We start from the raw sequence: 23,787 nt of genomic DNA, 5'->3' as shown, positions 1-23,787 counted from the left end.
CGGACACCCCCCCTCGCTGCCCCTGGCCCTGCCCCCACTCCGCCCCTTCCATGAGGCCCCGCCCCTGCCCCATCTTTTCTCCACCTCCTCCCCTGAGTGCGCGGTTCCCTACTCCTCCCCGCTCCCTCCTGGAAAGTGCTAAGCGCCACCAACAGTAATTCACCTCACTCAAAGGACAAAACACGCACTTAGTTAGATTTACTTCTGTTAAAGCCCCCACCCCACCCCCCCGCTGCACTGGGCTGCACCACCACTCCACCCCTGCTCTGCCTCCTCCAGGGGTGGCAGGTTTGTAGAAATTTTGGTGGTGCCCAGAACCTCCCCCCGCACCAAACTCCACCCCCACCTGCCTAAGGCTCTGGGAGGGAGTTTGGGTGGGGGAGGGGGTCTGGGGTGCAAGCTCTGGGATGGAGTTTGGGTGGGGGAGGGGGTCTGGGGTGCAGGCTCTGGGATGGAGTTTGGGTGCTGGGTGCAGGCTCTGGGATGGAGTTGGGGATAGGAGGGGGTGCAGGGGTGAAGGCTATGGGGCTGGGGATGAGGGGTTTGAGGCATTGGAGAGGCTCAGAACTAGGGCAGAAGGGAAGGGGAAGGGCAGCCTTTCCTGGCCAGAGTGGAGGGGGGCACTAGGACCCTGCGGCATGCTGCCGCAAGCTGGCAGAGCGGAGTGGAGTCAGCATGAGCTGCAGGCTCCGGGTGGTGAGGGGGGCAGCAAGTGAGGCCAGGGGACACTCGGGGGAGACGTGTGGGGGTGGCAGGCGGGGCTGGGGGAGAGACCCGGCTGCAAACATTGGGGAGCAGCAAGCAGGGAGCTTAGCTGCCACATAAAATAACTCGCGGGCGTGAGAAGCATAGGTGGAGTCGACAGGGGAGCATGAGCAGTCGACCTACCACAGTGATGGACACCACGGTAAGTAACTCTAAGTACGTTGACTTCAGCTATTTTCATAGCTGAAGTTGCGTAACTAAGACCGACTTAGCTCCCTCCCCGCCTCCCCAGTGTAGACCAGGCCTAAGGGACAGACAGAAATCTTCATTATTAAGGTATGGAGCAGGACATTGCAAGAGAGTAGAAGAGCAGGTGGAGCTGAAAAGTGAGAGACAGAGCAGAGAGCCAGAAAGGGTAGGTAGGTGGGCCACACACCCACCTAACTGGAGCTGTGAAAATGAGGACAAAACCACAATTCTTGTGACGCTGACCAGCACTTTAGATGTGCACAAGATAAGCCAAATCCGGGACGCTTTGAAGTCAAAGGAAGTTTTGCTGTTTATTTCGATATCATCAACCTCTGGCCTTTAGGGAACATAAGAGTTTCCGAACAGAATGGACTATCAAGCGTGGTATTCTGTCTTTGACAGGAGCCTCCTGTATGTTTCAGAGAGAGATTTAAAAGTCTATTAAAAAGCATTTGCTTTTATCTATTTAATTTTTTTCTTTTGATTATCCTTTTATTCTTGTATTATTAAGGGAAAGTGTAAATAGTAGTGTTTAATTGCCTTTCGCATTATCTGTGTGAGTGTGTGTGTGTGTGTGTGTGTGTATATATATATATTATATATATTTTATTTATAATAGTATAAAATAAATAAAATTCTCTCTATATAAATTTCCTCTAACTCATCTTTTCAAATTACTCCCAGGCCTACATTTTTTTCCAAGAGTAGCCATTTTGTCTACTTCAGTTTTTGGGTGCCCAATTTAAGATGCCTGGCAAAGGCCTGTTTTTTTCAGAAAGCAGGTGATTAGCATGTATAAAAATTAGGCTCCTTTTAGGTATTTCAAAGTGGGCACCCAAAAATTGAGGCATCCAAAAACACAAGTCATTTTTTAAAATTTAAGCCATAGTAATCTATCTGATTGATTTAGCTAAAGTCTCCCTTTATATGGCAGACTCCTTCGGAAAAAATCAGTTTGATTTAAGTGAGAGTGAATGAAGATGTAAAGAAGAGAGCAAAGATAAGAAAAGAAATGTTAATGGTCAGAGAAATCTGGATGAGAACTTGAGAAGGAATAGTGGAAGCTTAGGCTTGTGTATAGAGAAGAATAACAGCCTGGACACGCTTGCAGTTCTGTTTTGTAAAAATACTTACTGTTTACATAAAATAAGGTAAATATAGGTTAGCTTAGGAAATAAAACTGCTGAAAATAGTTCAAATAAAATTTAAAACATTACAAAACATAATGCAATCCAGTGACCGCCCAGGTTTTATCTCTGGCAATAGTATAAACATGCCTTTATGCTTCGTGTCCATAAAAAAAACCCCTAACATTTCCTTCTGAACAGTATAGAGGAGAAATTTCCCCACGTTAACTACCATTTCAGATTCCTGCTGTTGCTACAGCACTTTTAGCTGGTGTGGGCAGGGGGTTAACAGCAGTCAGTTTGGACTTGTAGTTTGCTACTGGTTTTGATTTTTTTCTCTTTTCTGTCTTTTAGTTTCTTTCTATAATACCTCCTTTGGAGATTATGTATGCACAGTGTTGACAACTCTTGGGATTTTATTGCAAGTCTCATGATACTTGGTGGGTTTTTTAAGTTCCTGAATTCGTATGAATACACGAGACTCTTACGTTTGTTTATAAAAAACATTTCTAGCCCGCCTGGTTGTGGAAAAAAGCTTGAAAAAGGATCCAAATGCACCCTAAAAGTTAAAAAAACAGAATGTAAATAAAAGGAATCCTTTCTGGTATTTATTTTTAAATCTTATGATTTTTGAATTCTTGGGGTTGGCAATACTGCATGCACAATGCAGGTGTTTATAACATTTAAGGGTTGTGGAATAGATACAGTGAGAATAAAAGCACATTTTAAAAATAATGTGAAACTACTAGACCTGTCTGTCTAACATTAGTATAGATGCCATTGCTGTCAAAATCAATGGAAACAGCAGAAGTACTCAGTGAGCACTCTATTGCTGTCATTTCACATAAGCATTATTGGTCCCGTGATGCTTTTATTTCTTATCAGGTCAAAAAGGACCATAGTAACATGTAAGAGACGTTGGGAATGAATGGTTCAATGATAACTGAGTGGTTTCATTGTAAGACCTATTAATCCTGCTGCTGGAAGTTCAAAATAATTTATTTAACAGTAGCTGGAGGTTCTTTGTAGCACATTGCTTCACAAGCTTTTACTAATTCTTATTGAAAGAACCGTAGAATCTTTTTCAATATAAATTCTATACAATGCATACTGTATACTATATGATGGATGAAAGTGCCTGCTCAGTTTTAACTATTACAATGTTTGTGAAAGAACACTTAACAAATAGAATATGTAGCCATTTGCATATAGATCACAAATTTGGTAGTGATATATATATATATATGATAAATTTTAGAACCATGAGATAAATTGCATTCATCCTGCACCATTGGCCAACAAACCTGCACTTTGCTCACTAGACTTCTCCATTTGGACTCCTTATAATGTTCCCTAATATCAGAACATCAGCTATTTAAAAAAAAAAATAGAGTAAAATAACTGTTTTGTTCACCCCACAGATGAATTTTTCACCCAGCTCTATAGAAGTCCTGAATTATTGACCATTATAAGATTCAATATCATGTGAACCCTAAAGAGCAGAAATGGGAGCTTTTTCTATTAGAAAGTTGGGGACCCCATTTTCCAATGATATAAGTCAAGACGTTAGTTTCTATTTCTGGTAGGTTGAGAGATATGGACTTTAAAATTGCACCACTATGATTTATAGAGAAGCCATTTTAAATAATTTTTACAGGTTACTGAAATGTATTCATTATAATTTTACTCTTCCTCCAAGGCCTGTAAAGTATGGACTTGGTAGTAAAATTGCTTGCCTTTACAGCTTACACAAAGCTCTTCTTTAGAGGCAGAGATATAAGAAATAGTACCAATAAAAATTTAAAACTCTCTAAAACATATCTAAAATAGATTGTTGGCAAAATATGTGAAATATACAAGATAGATGATAGTATGGTATGGTGTGAAGGTTTTATGGACCCTCATTTGGGATGATCTGTATAAACTAAGGTAATCTCTCCAGTCTTATGTGGATAAAACCTTTGTGCTACATCATTTTGTGTGTGTGTGTGTGTGTATGTGTACAAATACTCTTTCTTTTTTTTTCTTTCTTTTTTTTTTTTTTTTTTTTTTTTTGTGCTCACCTGTTTCAAACTGGAATTTCATTATTGATCTGTTCTATCTTTAAACCCTCAGTTTCCATCACACCTGCACCAGGCTTGCCAATTGCTTGTTTTTCTTTGTTTTCAGTGAAAATCACAGGTGTTAGAACATTTTTAAAATTGTTTGTGTATGAAATTTGACTTCTGTTTTGAAATGTGTAACTTCTTGTTTGATTAATCATTGTTCCTCAGTACAATTTTTTTATGTCTAATCTCACCTGATTGGAATTCCATACTTATAATTGTAATGTGACATCACTTTTGCACTACAGCAAAGCATTTAGCATCCAGATAACTTCATAATTACTTCTAATTTTCATGGTCTAACCTGCCACTTCATCATCTTTACCTTCAGTTTTCACTTTTCATTAAAAGAAGAAATATTTTATACATTGTATGCATGGGGCCATCCTGTCTTCAGGATGTAGATGTTCAAAAGAACTGCACCTTAGATGGGAATCACAGAGCATAACTGCTGGGTCCCAATGATGGCTGTCCCAAAACCCTCTGGTTTTACATTCCATGGGCCTTTTGAGGTGTCTCAAGCTGCACAAGGCATTCCATTAAAGGTTTAGAGATCCAGGGTACTAGTCCATGTGCTTTAGCGCATACCTTCCTGAATTGTTGATAGACTCTGCTGGTGAGATTGCTTGTGTTCCTGGCACAAATAATGTGAATGGGCAGCTCTGTAGGGATTTGGTGACCACTCCATTTTGGCCAATATACAAATGCAAATTTATGCTGGAAAGCATTTTAGTAAGGAGGTTATTGGGGTGGGGTGAGGAGGTTGTTTATGCTGATCCTATTGAAAGGTGTCACAAGAAAGAGGAAGAAGTAGCTGCTGTCAATTTTGTTTTAGAAAAAATGAGCAAGGTCCTCCGTGTAGGGAGAAAGTTTCAGAGAAGTTGGAGGTGGAGAAGACTCAGCAGGGGTGAAGGCAGGAGAGCTGGTCAATGAAAATGAAGGAAGAGTGAATAGGTAAGGGTGACAGAACTAGCTGGAGGAACTTGACATAGAAAAGCCAAGTCTCCAAAAGTGCTCTGTGCACAGCACCATGGGAGCAAGATTGGAGATAGGTAATGCAGATGGCTGAGTTTAAATTGAAGATTAGAAAGGAAGACAAGGTAGCATAAAAAGGGAGCAAAAGAATCAAATATATAGAAAAGGAAAGAGTTGAAACTTGGACAATAGAGTTAAAGGGTATGTGAGTGAGAGCAGGAAGGAAGAGACACAGAATGGGTGACAAGGATATAGGGTTTTGAAGACTGAGCACTGCAGTGCTAGATATGGGGAATTAAGAAAAGGGTTAAGGTTAGGAGGCAGAAGACAGTGCATAAGGGAGTGATGATGGGAATGTGAAAAGAGGAGGATTCAAAACCCTTTACTATCTTTGGTCTCGGAGGCAAACAGAATATGGAGGGAATAAAAGCCACATTCTTGATCTAGTTCAGGTAATACTGAGGCCTCAGCAAGGCTTGTTGTTGCCCTGGTGAGTTTGCATATGAGATTTTTCACTATGGTAGTTCTGTGTGTTAGAAATGTATATCCAGAACCATTCAGCTACTTCAAGTGAAAACCTGAAATCTCAATTGTAGACCTCACTGTCATAAGGATCCAAATTTTTGATTAAAACTGCTTAATCCAGTGTAGCTTCTAATTGTGTTCATTGTTCAATCTATATGTGTTTAATATTAAAGGGAGAAAATAAATGAATTACTAAAGCCAGTATAATGAATTAATTAAACACTTCCTTTATATGTGGTTTTTGATCATTTGCTAAGTGGGTTAAATAGCCAAGATTGCCTTCCTTAATTTAGTTTGCATACTGAATACACAGGTACACAGTGGAATAAGTGAAAAATGCTATAGTAAGAAAACAAAATTTATTTTGTGATTTAACCCTAATCAACCATTGCTAATGTGCTATAAAATTTCACTTAAGATAGATACCGACTCTCATTATTAAAGTTAATGGCCTCCAGTTGTCTCATCTGCCTTATTCCAATATATTACCCATGCAGAATCCATAATTTAATTATCACCTGTTAATATTGGTTCTAAATTCATTTCGGTGCTTTTCGGCTAAAGTCGCAGTGATGAGCCAATTAAAAACCATTATCTGGCTTCTCAAAGCATCAGACTTCTCGTTAGGCTCAACAGTACATTACTCTATTGGGACTTTCAAGATGGAACATGCTGCTCTCAGGCCTGTAGGGATTAGCTAAACAAAAGAATGTTTTTAAAGGAAATTTGAAATGTTTTCTTCTGTGCAATGTTGTAATTTTCAGATATGTAGATTTGTGATACATGGTAGTTTTCTTCCTTTAAGCGTATTTGCATATTTGAAAAAGTATAATATGTGACTGAACTGAATTACAAACACACTGGATTTTTTTTTAACCCTAAAGGAAAAATTTGACTCAGAAATATACATGAAGTAGTAACTGCAAGGATCATGTTGGATATCATCTGTTTGAATGAATGTAGTGAAACATAAAATGCAGCACATCATAACCTTAGAGATTTGTAATGCAAAAATGAACAATTAATTTATGCAGATGTCATCAAAGGGATTTGAAAAGACAATAGCCACATTGTTTCAGTTTCATTACATTGTTCATTAGCATGAAAGGCTGTTTTTCCTGTGTGTATGTGTGTGTGTGTGTGTGTGTATGTGTGTGTGTGTGTGTATGTGTGTGTGTGTATATATATATATATAAAAAGTATAAATATTGATGGAGTTTCAGATTGGGGGTACTTCTAATTCATCCAGATCTGTATTTTGTTACTGGCTGGTTGGAAAATTGTAAACTATGTACATCTGTAATATTTGTGATTGGGGGTATGAATGCATAATATAGAAAAATATGTGTATACTTGATCTATAAAGCTGTAACGTAACTTTATATAGTTTTCATAGTTCTGTCACCATGTATATGATGTAACAGGGCAGCAGACTCTAGGGACCAGATTCTCTAGTCCACTAAGGCTGCTTTGCTCTGCATAAACTGCACAAACTAGCCTTAAAGGGTATATGTACACTGCAATAAAAGATCTGTGGCACAGCTGTGGCAGGACTGGGACAGCTGACTCAGGCTCATGGAGATTGGGCTGGGGGGCTATAAAATTGCACTGTAGATGCTCAGACTCTGAAACTCAGCGAGATGGGAAGGTCTCACAGCCCAAACTCCAGCCTGAACCCAAACATCGACACTGCAGTTTTTAGTCCTGCCGCCTGAGCCCCCCAAAGCTCAAGTCAGCTGACCTGGGCTCAGTGCCATTGGTTTCTTTTTGCAGTGTAGACCTATCCAAAGTGTCTGGAGAAGCCAGTGGAGTATTCCCCCTTTTTAGAGAAACTACGCCAATAGTGTAACCCCAGGCTGCCCCTGTGCAGCTCTAACTTGCCCTGGGACCATGGAACCCGGAATTAGGAAGCTACAGTTGATTCCCAGCAGCCCACCCTCTCAAGTGAATCAAGAATCAAACCCTAAGGGACTGTGCATGTGGATGCAGAGTTCCGTTGTTAAAGCATCCTGTTATTAGATACTTGAAACTTGCATGAAGGTGCAATAGAATTATCTCTGAGTCCACACTAGGAGTTAGGATTCAGTTAGCTCCAACTAAGCTATAAATGAGGGAACTAAGGTCTGGGCAGAGAGGTTCCACAGGAAAATAAGTAACAGACAAGCTTGTGGAGAACACTTCAGCTGGTAAAATAATATCCAACTCGTATATATCTCTTTTCATCAGCAGATCTCAAAGCACTTTACAGAGGTGGTCAGTGTCCTGATTATATAGATGGGCAGTGCTGGCTCCAGGGTTTTGGCCGCCCCAAGCAGCCAAAACCAAAAAAAAAAAAAAAAAAAAAGCCGCGGCCGTGATTGCGATTGCAATCTGCGGCGGCAATTCGGCGGGAGGTCCTTCACTCCGAGCCGGAGTGAGGGACCGTCCGCCGAATAGCCGCTGAATACCTGGACCTGCCGCCCCTCTCCGGAGCGGCCGCCCCAAGCACCTGCTTGAGAAGCTGGTGCCTGGAGACGGCCCTGTAGATGGGCAAACTGAGAAGTGAAGTGACTAGCCCAAGGTCACCCAGCAGGCTGGTAGCTGAGCTGGGAATGGAACCAAGGTCCTCTGAATCCAGTCCAGTTCTTTATCCAGTAGGCTACACTGGTATTTGTACTGGTATTTTAGTTACTAATTAAGCCAAACCCCCCAAAGGGGGAGGTAAGTTTAGACCATATACTAGTATTTTATAAGGAACAGGGTGGGAATTCTGCCTGCTTACAAATGTGTATTTAAAAAAATCTCTTTTTTGTTTATAGGTATTTCACTGTGGTATAGGCATATATTCTTTTGTTTAATAAAAAGCAAAACAGGAAACCAGGTTTCTTAAAATAATAATTAAAAAAGCACAGACAAGAAAAGAGTGAGCACAGATAAGAAATAAATATAACTGCAGTTATCAGAATCTACATAGTGATGACTACAAATGACCATCAGAACAAATATAACATGCTGCACTGTACTTAAAATTCCTGCTTTATAGTGTTAATAATGTTCTTAATCCAGACTTTGGACTGATCTAATTTTTTTCTTGTATTTTTAAGTATGAAAAGGCATTTTAATGTAAACCACAAAATTGCATTCTGAGATAACAACATGCATTACAAAATTTTACTTGTTCACAAAGCCAGAGTAAATAATTTTCTTTGAAGGGCAAATAGAATATCATTAATATTTTCATCAGTCATCATGATAGAAGGCAAGTGAGTAGATTTAATAAATTGCCATGATAATTTTGCAGAGCTGTAAGGGTTTTAGGGAAATCACTTGACCCTCACAGTCACAAAGTAATTCAGAATGAAACTCTGCCATTCTCAATTCACTCCATGAGGTAGCTATAGAAAAGCATGTGTTAGGCAAGATCCTGCAATCCTTACTTGGGCAAAACTCCCTTTGAAGTCAATGGAAGTCTTGTCCAACTGAAGAACTGGGCCCTATGATGTATAAGGATACCAAGTGTTAAAAGATCATGATTACCAACGTACACCAGTGTGTATCATGGATAAAGTTTCATCTTGAATACTGTTTCTTTGCTTTTAATAGTTTGATTCAGGTGCTTGACCTTATATAAGAAGAGTTTTTGTGGTTCAGTTCCTTTTTTAATGTTAGTTTTAAAATAAGGAGAAGGGAAATAAATGCCATAGATCAGAAGGGCTTTAAAATCTCATATCAATGAATTACTTGTGATTTAACTATGTTTTTAAGATAATTTCTAAAAGGTATTTTAAAAAATACTCCATAATATTTTCTTAGCAAGTACTCTCTGTGAAAGCATTTTAGCAGTACCAGGCATTCCAGATTATAGATGGACAGTACCAAATATGCTTTGTTCTATTTTAGGTAATATTCCAAATACGCCTTTGTTATATATATATCACACTGCACTGAAGCTGCGTGCATTGAATTTGTATTATGGAAGCACTGGTTGTGACCCATATTTAAGGTTGAGTTTTATTTTGCACCAAAAGCAGGAATTCTACTCTTTTGTTTCATATCAAAATTACAGCATATCTTCCGCAAACATACAGTCGTTACTCTTAGTGTAGAATTACTTTTCTGTGAATGTACATTGAGCAAATCATTCGAGCCAACTTTCTATTTCATTTTAGAATGTATGTTGTCAATCATCTTTAAACCTTTCATGCTTGTGTTGTCAATGGTTTTGGATCTTAAACAGTTCTAGTATATTTTTAAGGCTCTTCAGTTCTACTTTAATTATTTGTTTGTATTTTAATAATAAATCCCTATTTCCAAGGAGTTTATGACTTTGCCATATAACGTTATCTCAGCTAAAATATAGGATCTCAAGAGGGAAGTAATTTCCCCCAAAATTTAAAACAAATCCATTTGCCCATTATAAAGTTTTAACAACAACAACCCCAAAACAAACAAAAACTTTTGCAAGGTCTTGTAATGTTAAAAGGCTTGTTAAATGAAAATCTGCATAATGTAGACCGAGTTCTTTTGGTACTTAAAAAAATGTAAACAGCTGACATATCACGGTTTAAAAAGCAGCTATTACATACAATATCAGACCAAGTTGATACTGATCTCCATCTCTTGTGAAGGGGAGCTTCCTGCCAGCCTGAATAAGTTTCAGGACACTAACGGTACATCTACACTGCAATAAAAAGCCTGCAGCACTAAGTCTCAGAGCCCAGATTAACTGAGTTGGGCTCATGGGGCGCTGCCATCTCTCTCTCTCTCTCTCTGTTGAATTGAAGGGGATTCCAGCTCAAGATTGCAGCTGTGTCTATATGGCTTGAGGAGAGAGGCTGTGTCTCTAGTATGAAAGTCCCAAGCAATTAAGATTTTGAAGGGTATTCATTGGCATAATTTTTTAAAAGTGTTTTCAGTTAATATCCTATGCACTCCAGAGTATTAATTTTTGGATTATGTGAACCAGAGGGGAATGTGCAATAACTGCTGTTTTCTGACAGATTTATGATGTCATGTCAGTGATGGTACAGTCAGTAAGTTTTTTCTCACTGAAGATTTCTCCAGCATGAAAGTTACATGTAAAGCAGAAGATACGATGGATACATTTGATGAATGTTGGTTTCCAAAAGTGAAATTCTTTAGGGGAGATTTTCTTTAAACTGATGTAGAGAGATCTTTTGGTTCATAAGATCATGTATGCAGCTGTATTGTAGTTGATTAAGTATGGGGGCAGGGATTATTGATGATGATAATGTGGAATTACTGCTTGTCATGTACCTCATGGGGAGGGTTTGATTAGATGTAGGGTTTCTTTTTCTGTCATTGTTAATTTGTTTAGAGGCTTCTTTTAGTAAGATATAGTTAATTATAAAAGAAATGCCCAGAGGTAGCTGTCTTGTCCATTAGTATCATCACTTTTATAGGTTAAGACGATCTCTCTTTTATGTCTTAATTTTTCCTGAGATGGCAGTTATTTTGAATACAGGCGTAAAAGCTAAAGATTCCCTTCAGAAGCAGGGCGTCTGCTACTTGTGTCCTTTGGATATAGGCTTGTGACAGCAAATATGATCTTTACTACACAAAGAACTTGATAGTTGCTGTGGATACCAAAAATATGACTGAGCAATAGTTGTTAGCTGAGATTTGGCAGTTTGCTATTATGAGGCATTAAAATAATTTGCAACAAATAGACATTGCTGAAAATAGATTTCATGGCTATAAGAGCAACTGACTAGGTACTGTGATAGTTCAAAAAGATGTGAATAGTCTCACAGAGTATCTGCAAATAACCTAATGGAGACCCTCGGAAGATCACTTGCTTGCATGCTTTCACCTAAACCAATCAGCACCATGGTATTGGAAAAGATTAATCATCAAAATGCAGTAGACATACTAATGACTCCTAAGTCCTAAGTCCTAATGACTCCCAAGGAGATCATGGATCTTGTATTTAATACACAGATCCATAAACTAGTTTTTCAGGTTGCCTCTAAAACCAATATTCTACATACAAACACTCAACAATGAAAACTAAAAACTAGTGCTTTGGAAATTGCAAGGTCATGACATACAATGGAGTTCTCTCAGAATGTAGCAATCTGTCCATTCTTTCACCAAATACCATAGGTTGAATAAATAGGCCTCTGTGGATGCAACATTTGGCAGAGGAGATGCCTGTTATCTGTTCCCTCCACCTGTTAACATATTGCTAATTAGGTTTGAGAATGAGGTAAATTGATTCATCCTAGCTGATCTGTTAGTGTCTTTAGTAAATCCTCACACTAGTAAGTACCAATCCATTTGAGGAAGGAGAGGAAAAAAGGAGAAAGAGAAATGTTTGTGAAATAGTACATTAAGATCTCTAGGTTTAGTTTTTTATTACCTTCTTCTAGAAGGTTATTTAGCTATCCATACATTCTTTGAATTCACCTGTGTGTATCCAAGACTAGAGATGGAGAAGCCACACCACTGCCATATCTTGGCAGTGGTGTTAAAAAAGATCAGGGGCGGCTCTAGCTTTTTTGCCGCCCCAAGCACGGCAGGCAGGCTGCCTTTGGTGGCATGCCTGCGGGAGGTCCCCGGTCCCACAGATTCGGCGGCATGCCTACCGGAGGTCTGCCGGTCCCACGGCTTCGGCGTAACCGCTGCCGAATTGCCGCCGAATCCGCGGGACTGGCGGACCTCCCGCAGGCATGCCGCCAAAGGCAGTCTGACTGCCGCCCTCACAGGGACCGGCAGGGCACCCCCCGCGGCTTGCCGCCCCAGGCACTTGGAGCGCTGGTGCCTGAAGCCGCCACTGAAAAAGATTTATATGATGTTCTGTAGAAATCACTGTATATTCTTGTCAATGTGACAAGGAGGAAAACACCAGTAAAACAGAGTTGTATAGAAGGAGTGACATAAAGGAAGTATGAAAGTTTAACATGCATGGGAATGTGGTAAAGATGAAATTTTAAAAACATAAAATCATGGGGTGGAGGGTTAAATCTTCTAAATTATTGGTTTTGAAGTAAACAATTTATCACATTGTTTCTAGTATCCTTGTCCACTGCTGATCAAGGTAAATGCATTGCAGTGTAGTTAATAGAAATGTAGCCACAAGAAAATTCAAATGTGACAAACACATGCAAATATTTTAATTTACCTCACCAAAAAAAGCTAGGATGTTGTATCCTAAAAATCAAGAACCATTAGATATGTTACGCTACCACAACAAAAATTAATAACCTGGATAATTCAAATGTATGCCCCAATCTTCTGAAGGTTTACTCATGTGCTTAATTTTACACACTGTGAGCATGTGTAAATCTCTGAGTGATCAGGGCCTGTTCAGAGGAAAAAGGCAAGAGAAACCGGGATGAACAAAAATGGTACCACTTACCTAATTCATGGATGCTGACATTTTGCATTATTGAGAGATGTGTTGGCAACTTGTTAGAAGCCTGACAGCTGCATTTTATTTATATATAAATGTTAACATATTATCAACAGTAAACCCACATAATCTTAATGTTTGCATGTGCTTCCTTTGCTTATCTTTTAAAATAGATTAATAGAAATTGGGGTAGAATTCAACTAGGTAATCATAAGAATAAGAAAGAAGATTAGGGGCTCTTGCTTGCTGGCCTGTTAGAGCCATTTGTCTTTAATTAGACACATCTCCATGTCAATTATAGTGAATTAGGGTCTCACCCATACCCCAGAGAGAGCTGGGTCAGCTTCCCCCCGTTACCCATCCCTCCACTCTAAGGGCACCACTTGGAGCAGGGATTACCCCACCTTCTGGGATGGGGGAGTGAGAAGGAGCTGAGTCGGGCTGCCCTCAAATGCACCCCTTGGATTCATCTGTCCATTTGCTAGCGCACCTGCATTATGATTCAGTGTTTAATTACATGATCACATACAGGACTACTGCCTCATTCTCTGCACAGAAAGGATGCACAAGGGATCAGCATTAAGGTTGCACAAACAACCATCAATCTGAATTTCCTAACTTTCAGTGCTGTACTTGGCAATGTAAATAATGTTCTTTTAACATAAGGGCTTGGGGAGTTTTTTCTTGGGGGAGCTGATTTTGTTTTGGGGTTTTTTTTGGTTTGTTTTGGGGTGGCATATGTATTACTGTATGCTCCGAGGTTCCTTCTTGGGGGTTCCCAATCCAACTCCTCTTCTGCCCTCGTTGCCACAGCCTTAATGGTCAGTGTTTCAGGCCTTAAGATCTGCAGATTATCTATAGGTATGTCTACACTGCAACTAAAATCCTGCGGCTGGCCCATGGCAGCTGACTTCGGCTCGCTGGGCTCGAGCTGTGGGACTGTTCAATTTCAATGTAGATGTCCGGGCTCTAGGACCCTGTGAGGTGGGAGAGTCCCAGATCTTGGAACATCTATACCGCAATTAAACAGCCTCACTGCCCGAGGCCCACGAGCCCAAGCCTGCTGGCATGGGCCTGCCACAGGTGTCTAATTGCAGTGTAGATAGGGTTGCTGACACTCCAAGATTAATTCCTGGAGACTCCCAGCCAAAGATTAATCTTTAATTACAGATTATGTCGTGATGAAATCTCCAGGAATCCAACCAAAATTGGCAACCCTAAGTGTAGACATACCCTATGACTCTCCAGGAACCTCTTTTTGATCTACTGGGGAAGTCCTGCAGGTGGTCCTTTTGTGAAACTCCTGTAACTCAGGTTAGGAGTGCTGCCAATGATCATGCCAGATGTACACATAACTGGGGTGGTGTTTGCAAGGATCTACAAAACACCATTCACTGTATTTGACGCTGATCTACTTATACACAGATCACAAAGCAGCATCGACAAAACAAGTAATTTCAGTATCTGTCTCAGATATGAGTGCTTGAATTTTACAGATATTACTTTTGTATTCAGCTAGAAGAAAAGGGAAGGAAGGTGATTTATTGCTCGGCACTTGCATAATACAGGATGTGCTCCACTGTGTAAAAGGTTAGTGTAATTGCTTTAGTCCTCTGATACATAAATGGCATGTTTAGGTGTGTAAATATTTATGTGCCTCACAGAATTTTAAAAATAGGAGAAACGAGTTACAAATGAGTAACACTGAAATCTTCTGTTGTAAGAAATACAATCTTTTTTCTTCCTCTTTGGAGGATTTGGAATCTCTGATAGAGATTGGTGAAAAGAATAATAAATTTGCCAAATAACAGCAATATTTGTTTCATTTGACTAGTCAAATATTGCCTGAATAATAGATGCCAGACTCTGGTTGTCTGTCCCTGTTGACTGCTGCTTGAGAAAACAGCAGGGATTATTGCTGTCAGCAGGGGGTTTGAACTGCGTGGGGCCTGTTGAGTTCTTCTCCATCTGACTATATCAGGGTAACAGAAAAATGTACCCTGCTACCTTGTGCTCTGCAAAAGAGAGGGGGAAGAGAATCCTCCCAGCTTGTCTCCCACCCCTTTCCCTAGGCATCTGTGACAGAGACTGAAAGAAAGAGGAGTCTTTCCATAACAACCCCCCTCTGGTGGTGCAGCATAGAGGGCTGCTAACGAGTTAATTGGCAGGGTTTAAAAACAAAGCATTTAAAAACAAACCAACCAAACCCAATTTGCTCTATGGAATTTCAATCCTAAAAGACCACTGCTTCTGCAAGACAGAAGGATAGACATCCCCATGAGAGCACCATGGGCAGATTAAGGCAATCTTGGGCTTCTTGAAGATCCAAACCCTATCTCCTGGGCCCATTCTCCACCTAGAGTGGCAGTGAGGCCTCCTTGAGTCAGGGGCATCAGCATGAAGTCCCTTCCACACCCGGGAGTACTAAGATAGTCAGTCTCTCTCTCTCCTGTTGGGAGTAGCAAGGATCATCTTGCCTCCCTAGGGAGGCAGGTATGACAGCAGAGGGAACCCAGCAGCTGATGTATCTGCATGGACGAGGACTGCTGCATTTACCTCTGGCCACACACAGTCCTCTGCTGATGTGCTGTTGGCAGGACACCCAGACAGGGGCCTTGAAGTAAACACCCCATTGAGAAAGTCTATTGTTTAAGACTCTTTGCAGACTCACAGAAACTCAGTTAACACTCAGCTCACATATTCAACCTTTTCTTTACAAACTGGAGGGCCAAAACCTTTTTTTGTAATGAAAGCTGAGATTCTGATCTCATCGTATGACTCCAGGAACTGGGTCTCTAAAAGCAGGTCAATAGTGCCTATACCTTAATCTGGCCCTGTGACAAGTTGGGGGTGGGGCCAGCCAGCTGTCTTTGGGGAGGAAGGGATTGGGGAAGTTCTTATCCCCTTCCACCTAGTTGAGATTTTAACAAAGTTACACTCCAAGAGAATTTTTTTCTCAGGCATCCTCATCTTCATCCCAGAGACTAGAGGAGTTGATCCTGAGAAGTTAAATTACTATTTGAATACAAACATCAGTTAATTTGTTCACATCAGTAATTTCTGACAGCTAATAAAACACTGCCATAATGTTTATATTCCTCACACTATGTTGTTAGTTAAAGAGCACAAATTGAAGGATTTCAGATAATTAATGGAAGATGTATAAATATTTTTATTGGGTTTCTAACAAACTGGTCCAATGATATGATGTTCTATATGTTAATACCATAAGCAGAAGAGGAGTGTGTATATAGAGAACAGTCACAAAGAGCATAGGAATAGGAATAATACGGTGTTGTATAACAAATCAAAAAATAATTCTCAGGTCTTCCCAGCTCCATTTGTTTGTGGCATGAAAACTAATATTGTCAGTAGACACATTTAAATGTAAGTAGCATTAATCTGAACAAGTGCGAAAAACTTTCCCTTAACAATTAAATCTAGAATGAAGGACATTCAGTTTTAAAAACGTTAATTTTAAACTTAGAAAGTGGCCAATACTTTTACAGAATGTTTTCTGGCTTCACTCCATGGTAAATTTTATATCTAGCTATATGCCGTTAGCTTTAAGGAAACAAATCTTTAGAATATCACTAGGGTGGTTCAACCAGAAACACCAACCTTTTTTCTTTGATTTAAATATTTCAAATAGCTTGTTTAACAACTACAAATTTGTTCATGTTACGAAAAGTGGAAATATTCCAAAAATGATTTAAAAATCTCTTAACAAGAAACAGCAAGCAGGTGCTGGAGCTCTTACTGTGTAACAGTACGAGCTGCTCGGCTGCTATAGAAAGTTCTGGATTCTGTTGAGACACAGAAGGGGAATTTGAAATACTTTTAATTGCTTCAGAATTATGAAATGACTTGACCTGGCCTTCCCTTCTAAGCTTTTATCTGCAACCTTTTCTTTGTTCTTTCCTGTACACAAGCTGATCTTCAGTTGCCCTCCTTCCATCTGCTCCTTGGTACCTCCCCAAACTGTTGGTTAATGGACTAGAAATTCTGTCTGTTATTAAAAGAGCTACACAGTAAGCAGTGGGGGGTGGGAAAAAGAATGAGAAGTTAGATTCTAGGGGTCAATTGGCACTTTGTTCTTCCACCTCTATCCATTTTCCTCAAGGTCAGCCATAATTTTGTGCCTGATATTTTTGTTGAGAGTCTGAAATATTTTTCAGGGCCCCTGTGTTTGAAAGCAAAGGGGTAAAAGAATCCTGTGACTCAGTCAGAACTGCATTTAGCCTTCATGTAACTACACTGACTCCAAAATGGTTTTGGAGAATTCCCACAGCACTGTACAGTCTCACTAGATTTGTACTACCTTGTGTTGTTTCACAGAACTGGAAGGGACCTCAAGAGGTCATGTAGTCCAGTCCCCTGCACTCATGGCAGGACTAAGTATTATCTAGACAATTCCTGGCAGGTATTTGTCTAACCTGCTCTTAAAAATCTCCAATGATGGAGATTCCACAACCACCCTAAGCAATTTATTCCAGTGCTTAACCACTCTGACAGTTAGGAAGTTTTTCCTAATGTCCAACCTAAACCTTCCTTGCTGCAATTTAAGCCCATTGCTTCTTGTCCTATCCTCAGAGGTTAAGAACAACAATTCTTCTCCCTCCTCCTAGTAACAAACCTTTCATGCACTTGAAAACTGTTATGTCCCCTCTCAGTCTTCTCTTCTCCAGACTAAACAAACCCAATTTTTTTCAATCTTCCCTCATAGGTCATGTTTTCTAGACCTTTCATCATTTTTGTTGCTCTTCTCTGGACTTTCTCCAATTTGCCCACATCTTTCCTGAAATGTGGCTCCCAGAACTGGACACAGTACTCCAGTTAAGGTCCAATCAGGGTGGAGTAGAGCGTAAAAATTACTTCTCTGTGTTTGCTTACAACACTCCTACTAATACATCCCAGAATGATGTTTGCTTTTTTTTCCAACAGTGTTACGCTGTTGACTCATATTTAGCTTGTGGTCCACTATGACCCCCAGATCCCTTTCCGCAGTACTTCTTCCTAGGCAGCCCATTTTGTATGTGTGCAACTGATTATTCCTTCCTAAATGGAGTATTTTGCATTTGTCCTTATTGAATGTCATCCTATTTACTTCAGACCATTTCTCCAGTTTATACAGATCATTTTGAATTATATCTGTTTGCTTCATCTGTTAGTGTAGAAGGAAAACTTAGAAAAGTGTCTGCAGGATACAGTGTTTTAAAAAGATTAATATTCAGCAGTTTTGCAAAGAGGCATCAGCAGCTATTATTAAGGTCAATTGCAAAAGGAAAGCAGGATTCCCCCCTTCCATTTCATAAATGAAAAGAGCAAATTTGAATTGGTAGTTCTTGTTTTGTTTCTGAACATTGTGTCTAAAATATTAACATAGTCATACACAAACTAATTTTAAACACTGTTTATTACCCATCTTACACTGATGAAAGCCCTAAACTTCAAAGTGTAGGCTGAAACTGCCTTTAATCTGCATGAATTTCTTAAAAAGAACAGGAGTACTTGCGGCACCTTAGAGACTAACAAATTTATTAGAGCATAAGCTTTCGTGGACTACAGCCCACTTCTTCGGATGTATAAGAAGTGGGCTGTAGTTCACGAAAGCTTATGCTCTAATAAATTTGTTAGTCTCTAAGGTGCCGCAAGTACTCCTGTTCTTTTTGCGGATACAGACTAACACGGCTGCTACTCTGAAACCATGAATTTCTTAGGTATTGTAGGGACCATCAGACAGTATGTTTTAAAATAGGATTGCAGACTTAACTCTGAATTTCCTGGCCTTGATGGTTTAAGACAGACCCTTAACATTATTTTATTGATTTTTGTTTTTGTTGTTGTTCTCTGTTACTCAAGTTGTATTGAAGTTGATTGGTTTATTTTATATATGATGTTGTATGAGTAAATTGATTAATGCAGTATAAAATCTCGCTGTCCTGCAATTACCCGTATCATTGTGTGTTGCTATTTATGGATACTTGAGTCCAAATTCTAACCAAGTACATCTTAAGAGTCCCTTATGGGCAGAGAAAGTGCACATCATAGATTTCCTTCTGATTCTGGCTTCCCTACAAAATCAATGAAGAGGCTACACCTCAGGGCCTGTGCAACTGGAACATAGGAATTGCTGTGCTGTTTCACACCTGAGGTCTGTCTCGTCCAGTGTGCTGTTCATGGCAGTAACCAATGCCAGATGCTTCAAAGGAAGGAGTACAAATTATGCAGTAGGCAAATGCTGGATAATCTGCCCCCATGTACAATAAGACTCTTAAAATAATTAGTGATTGGCTTAAACCCTGAAGCGTAAGTTTTAGAACCAAGAATGCTGATGCCCTGCATCCACTACTGTTTCACAAATACTTGTGTAACCCATTGGCAATATGTGTTTTGCATCTGCTTGTATGGGCTGGTCAGCATAGAGGATGACAGCTTGCTTTCTCCCACTAATTTTTCCTATAGCTAAAGACACTACTTAACTCGTGATATTGCGGATCGCGCAATATTATGCTTCCACTACAATTTTATCAGCTGGGCGGCTGACAGAAAGAGCCCCAGCCACCTGCCTCCTGGCAGCTGAGGGTTCTGCTGTCAGCCCCAACAAGCTGGTAGCCAGGGTCCCGCTGTCAGCCTGTGTATTAATGACTGTAATATAGCTGCATCAAAATGTCTGGTTATCAAAAAAATTATCAGGCAGAATATAATACTTGAGTGTGTATATTGTTCCAGTAATTTTTTCTTAAATAAATAGATCTACTTTGGCTTTCCCAAATTACCGCAATTAATAAAGGTCCATTATTACTTTTCCGCAATTTTCCCATGTCTTGTTCACAACTCAGCCACAACTATTTGACAATCATCCCACAATTCAAGTAGGGCCTTACCTATAGCTGAAGTGGAAGAGGTCTGGTTTTGGGATCTGAAGTTTGTAGTTCAAAACGCTCCTGATTTTCCGTCTGGAGGGTGGGGTAGGGATTGAAAAAAATATGCGTGTATGTATGTATATACTATAGAGTTTTGTGTAAGGAGCCGGGAGTAATTGATGGAATTATTTTGTATTGAAAACCCATTATTTATAAATGAATTTGGATATTGTGTCAATATTAGTTTTACGTTTGCATTTTTATTATTTGTGTTTGATTAATAGGAGTGTTCCTTTAAGAATAGGGTGTATAGCCTGAAAACAATGCTTGGGAGAATTTGTCTGTGTATAGAAAGTGGGAAATCCTGCATGTGTAAACTTCAGATAGACCAGAACTTCATTTAATAAACTTACTTATCGTGACAACAATACTGATTCTCAGCATCAGGACTTATAAGGGACTGGATGCCTCCAGATACTGCTAATGAGTTATAGACCCTATCATCCAGGAATGTGCACGAGGGGGGGGGGGGCAAGCAGGGGCAGCGACCGACACTCCCACCCCCACCCAAAATCTCTGTGTGTTCCTGAAGTCTGGTGAGGGAGGAAGCAACAGGGCGGCTGCCGGCTGAGCTACTCCTCCCCCTACCCCTGCAGCGGCAGCCTGCTGCTTCTCCTTTTGGAGTCCCACCTTGCCTCTGCCTCCAGCCCCTGACTCACCTCAGCAGGCATCTGCAAAGCAGGCAGCAGTGTGGGGGACTCCAGCAGCAGGGAAGGAGAAGCAGCAGGCTGCAGCTGTAGGGGTGGGGGAGGACCTGCAGCCAGCTGCTTCCTCCTTGCCCTGGTTGCAGGGACACAGAGAGTGCCTGCTGCAGGGGGAGCTGCTGCCTCCTCGCTGCTGGGCATCCCTGCCAGAGGCGTCCCAAGAAATGCAGGGGGAGGGGGAAGGGTGTCGTGCTAACCTTTCATTTGTGCATGTTTAACGTGCCCCTCCAGAAATATTCAAATTTAAATTCATGCGCACGCCCCTGCTATCACCAGTTGGTCACCAGTTTGAATCCTGTTTAGCAGGGATTAAAAATTGTTCTCATCTATTGGATGTTTGGTAGCCACTCTATGAGATGTTTGGTCCCAGTTCTACCTCTCGTACTGCAAGCTCACCACTATGCTTTGCACTAGATGATAAACTTGTCATGGCAGGAACTCTCTCTTACTATGTATTTGTATAGTATCTAGCACAAGGAGGTGCCAGTCTCAGCTAGTTCCTCCAGTGAGAACTGCTGTGAGGCCCAAAATTGCCTGATTCAATATATGCTTGACAACATTGTGATTGTCACACAGACACATCAGGAGTGAGCAAGGAACATTCAAAAAACAGAAGACAGACCAAAAAGCATGATTTAATCTTTTAAAAAAAATAATCTCATGATTTTTGCAGGGTCTGATTTATGATCATTGAACTTTTGTGGTTGGCAATACTGTGTTTCTCATTTTAGAGGTTTTGATCATGAATGTTATGTAAATAAAAAGTTAATTTTAATATCCAATATTATTATTATTATTTATTACTTCCTTACATTTTCTACATAGATTCTTTTTGCAGTGTATATCTTTCAGTCAACTATAAAATTTTCCCCTTTTCTCTTTTATAAGATAAAAATATTTGTCTCCTAAAGGGAACTTAACTTTTTTTGACCAGGCTGAATACATGAAGAAGCCAAGAACCACGTGTATATTCAGATTTATTTCTAAATCTTTGATTCTGGCTTGTTGGTTTTTTCAGTTTTATATGTCCAAATCCCACTACTGTACAATATTAAGAAATACTCACATTTTCACTCTTCATATCTCAGGCATAAGGTATGCAAGCAGACACTCCATGTGTGACTCTGGTCTTGTTAAAAACCCAGTTCACGAGCAAAAATAAAGATGGTAGGAAATCAATCCTATTGTTAAATGGCTTACAGATTTGTTTGTTCTTTAGTTAGATAAAAATTGAGGCTGAGTGGATTCTAGTATTTCATAGAATCATAGAATTAGAAGGGACCGCAAGGGTCATCTAGTCTAACCCCCTGCCAAGATGCAGGATTTGTTGTGCCTAAACCATACAAGACAGATGGCTATCCAGCCTCCTTCTGAAAACTTCCAGTGAAGAAGCTTCCATAACCTCCCGGGGCAGTCTGTTCCGTTGTCCTACTGTTTTTACAGTTAGGAAGTTTTTCCTGTGATTTAATCTAAATCTGCTATGCTGTAGTTTGAACCCACTGCCTCTTGTCCTGCCCTCTGTGGCAAAAGAGAATAACTTTTCTCCATCTTTTTTATGGCAGCCTTTCAAGTATCTGAAGACCGCTATCATGTCTCCTCTTAATCTCGTCATTTCGAAACTAAACATACCCAGTTCCTTCAGCCTTTGCTCATATGGCTTGCATTCCATTCCTTTGATCATGTTTGTCGCTCGCCTCTGGATCCATTCCAGTTTCTCTACATCCTTTCTATAGATTGGTGACCAAAATTGGACACAGTACTCCAACTGAGGCCTAACCAGCACCGAATAGAGCAGTACTATCACCTCCCGTGACTTGCATGCTGTGCCTCTCTTAATGCAACCTAAAATTGCATTTGCTTTTTTTTTGCAACAGCATCGCGTTGCTGACTCATGTTGAGGTTGTGATCCACCACAGCTCCCAGATCCCTTTTAGCAATGCTGCTGCCAAGCCAGTCTTCCCCCATTCTGTATTTGTGCATTTGGTATTTCTTTCCTAAGGGTAGCACCTAACACTTATCTTCGTGCAATTTCATTTTATTGTCTATAGCCCGGTTCGCCAATTTATCAAGATCTCTCTGAATTTTAGGTCTATCCTCCGAAGTATTGGCAACCCCCCTAGCTTTGTGTCATCTAAAAACTTGATCAGTATCCTCTCTATACCTACATCCAGGTCATTAATAAAGATGTTAAATAACACCCAAACCCAGAACAGATACCTGTGGAACTCCCCCTTGAGACCTCCCTCCAATTCGACATCATTTCATTAATAGTTACTCTTTGTTTGTGGTTGTTTAACCAGTTATGTATCCATTTAATGGCAGTTCTGTTGAGCCCACACTTCTCCAGTTTACTTGTCAGAATGTCATGTGGGACTGTGTCAAAAGCCTTGCTGAAGTCCAGGTATATTATGTTCGCCACATTCCCCTTATCCACTAAATCACTTTCCCTATCAAAGAAGGAAATCAAGCTGCTTTGCCATATTTGTTCTTGGTAAATCCATGCTGGCTGCTAGTGACCACCCCTTCATTCGCCAGGTATTGCAAATTGAATGCTTTATACATTGCTCTAGAAGCTTCCCAGGTATTAAAGTCAGGCTGGCGGGTCTATAGTTTCCCGGCTCCTCCTTTTTCTCTTTTTTAAAGATGGGCGTTACATTAACCCTTCACCAGTCTTCCAGGGCCTCTCCTGTCATCCATGAGTTTGTAAATATTATTCCCAGTGGCTCTGAGATTTCTTCAGCTAATCCCTTCGGTACCCTCAGGTTAATAGCATCCAGCCCTGCTGATTTGAATTCATTCAAATTGATCAGAAGATCTCTGACATATTCTTTACTTTTTCCAATCTGCATCCCTTCCCCTTTATTGTCTGTGGTAATGTTGAAAGTCGTCCAGTCACATGTTATTTTATTTTTTTAGAAAACTGAAGCAAAGTAGGCATAGAGCAGCTCTGCCTTCCTATCATCTTCCTTTACCAGCTCACCTTCTCCATTGAGCAACGGACTCACTGCATCCTTGATCTTTCTTTTTTGTCTGACATATTTGAAGAACCCCTTTCTGTTGTCTCTAACATTTCATATCAGCTATAACTCATTCTTGGCCTTGTCTTTCCTGATTTTG

General features: G+C 40.2%; 1 protein-coding gene and 1 long non-coding RNA gene across 2 annotated transcripts in view; one reads left to right on the top strand and one right to left on the bottom strand.

The window, feature by feature from the left end:
* The window catches only part of LOC128832510 (uncharacterized), a 36,236-nt gene extending 15,554 nt beyond the window's left edge, over positions 1–20,682 (bottom strand). Inside the window, exon 1 of the long non-coding RNA XR_008443989.1 lies at positions 20,626–20,682. This is a non-coding gene — a long non-coding RNA (uncharacterized LOC128832510). The remainder of the gene's footprint in view (positions 1–20,625) is intronic.
* Positions 1–23,787, top strand: part of LOC128832509 (ubiquitin-conjugating enzyme E2 E2) — a 307,401-nt gene that overhangs the window by 144,614 nt on the left and 139,000 nt on the right. The gene's annotated exons all lie outside the window — the stretch shown is intronic.

Source organism: Malaclemys terrapin, chromosome 2 (assembly GCF_027887155.1).
Source record: "Malaclemys terrapin pileata isolate rMalTer1 chromosome 2, rMalTer1.hap1, whole genome shotgun sequence".
NCBI classification, from domain to species: domain Eukaryota; kingdom Metazoa; phylum Chordata; order Testudines; family Emydidae; genus Malaclemys; species Malaclemys terrapin.
The sequence above is the reverse complement of the archived record's forward strand: the minus strand, read 5'-3'. Positions and strand labels throughout refer to the sequence as shown.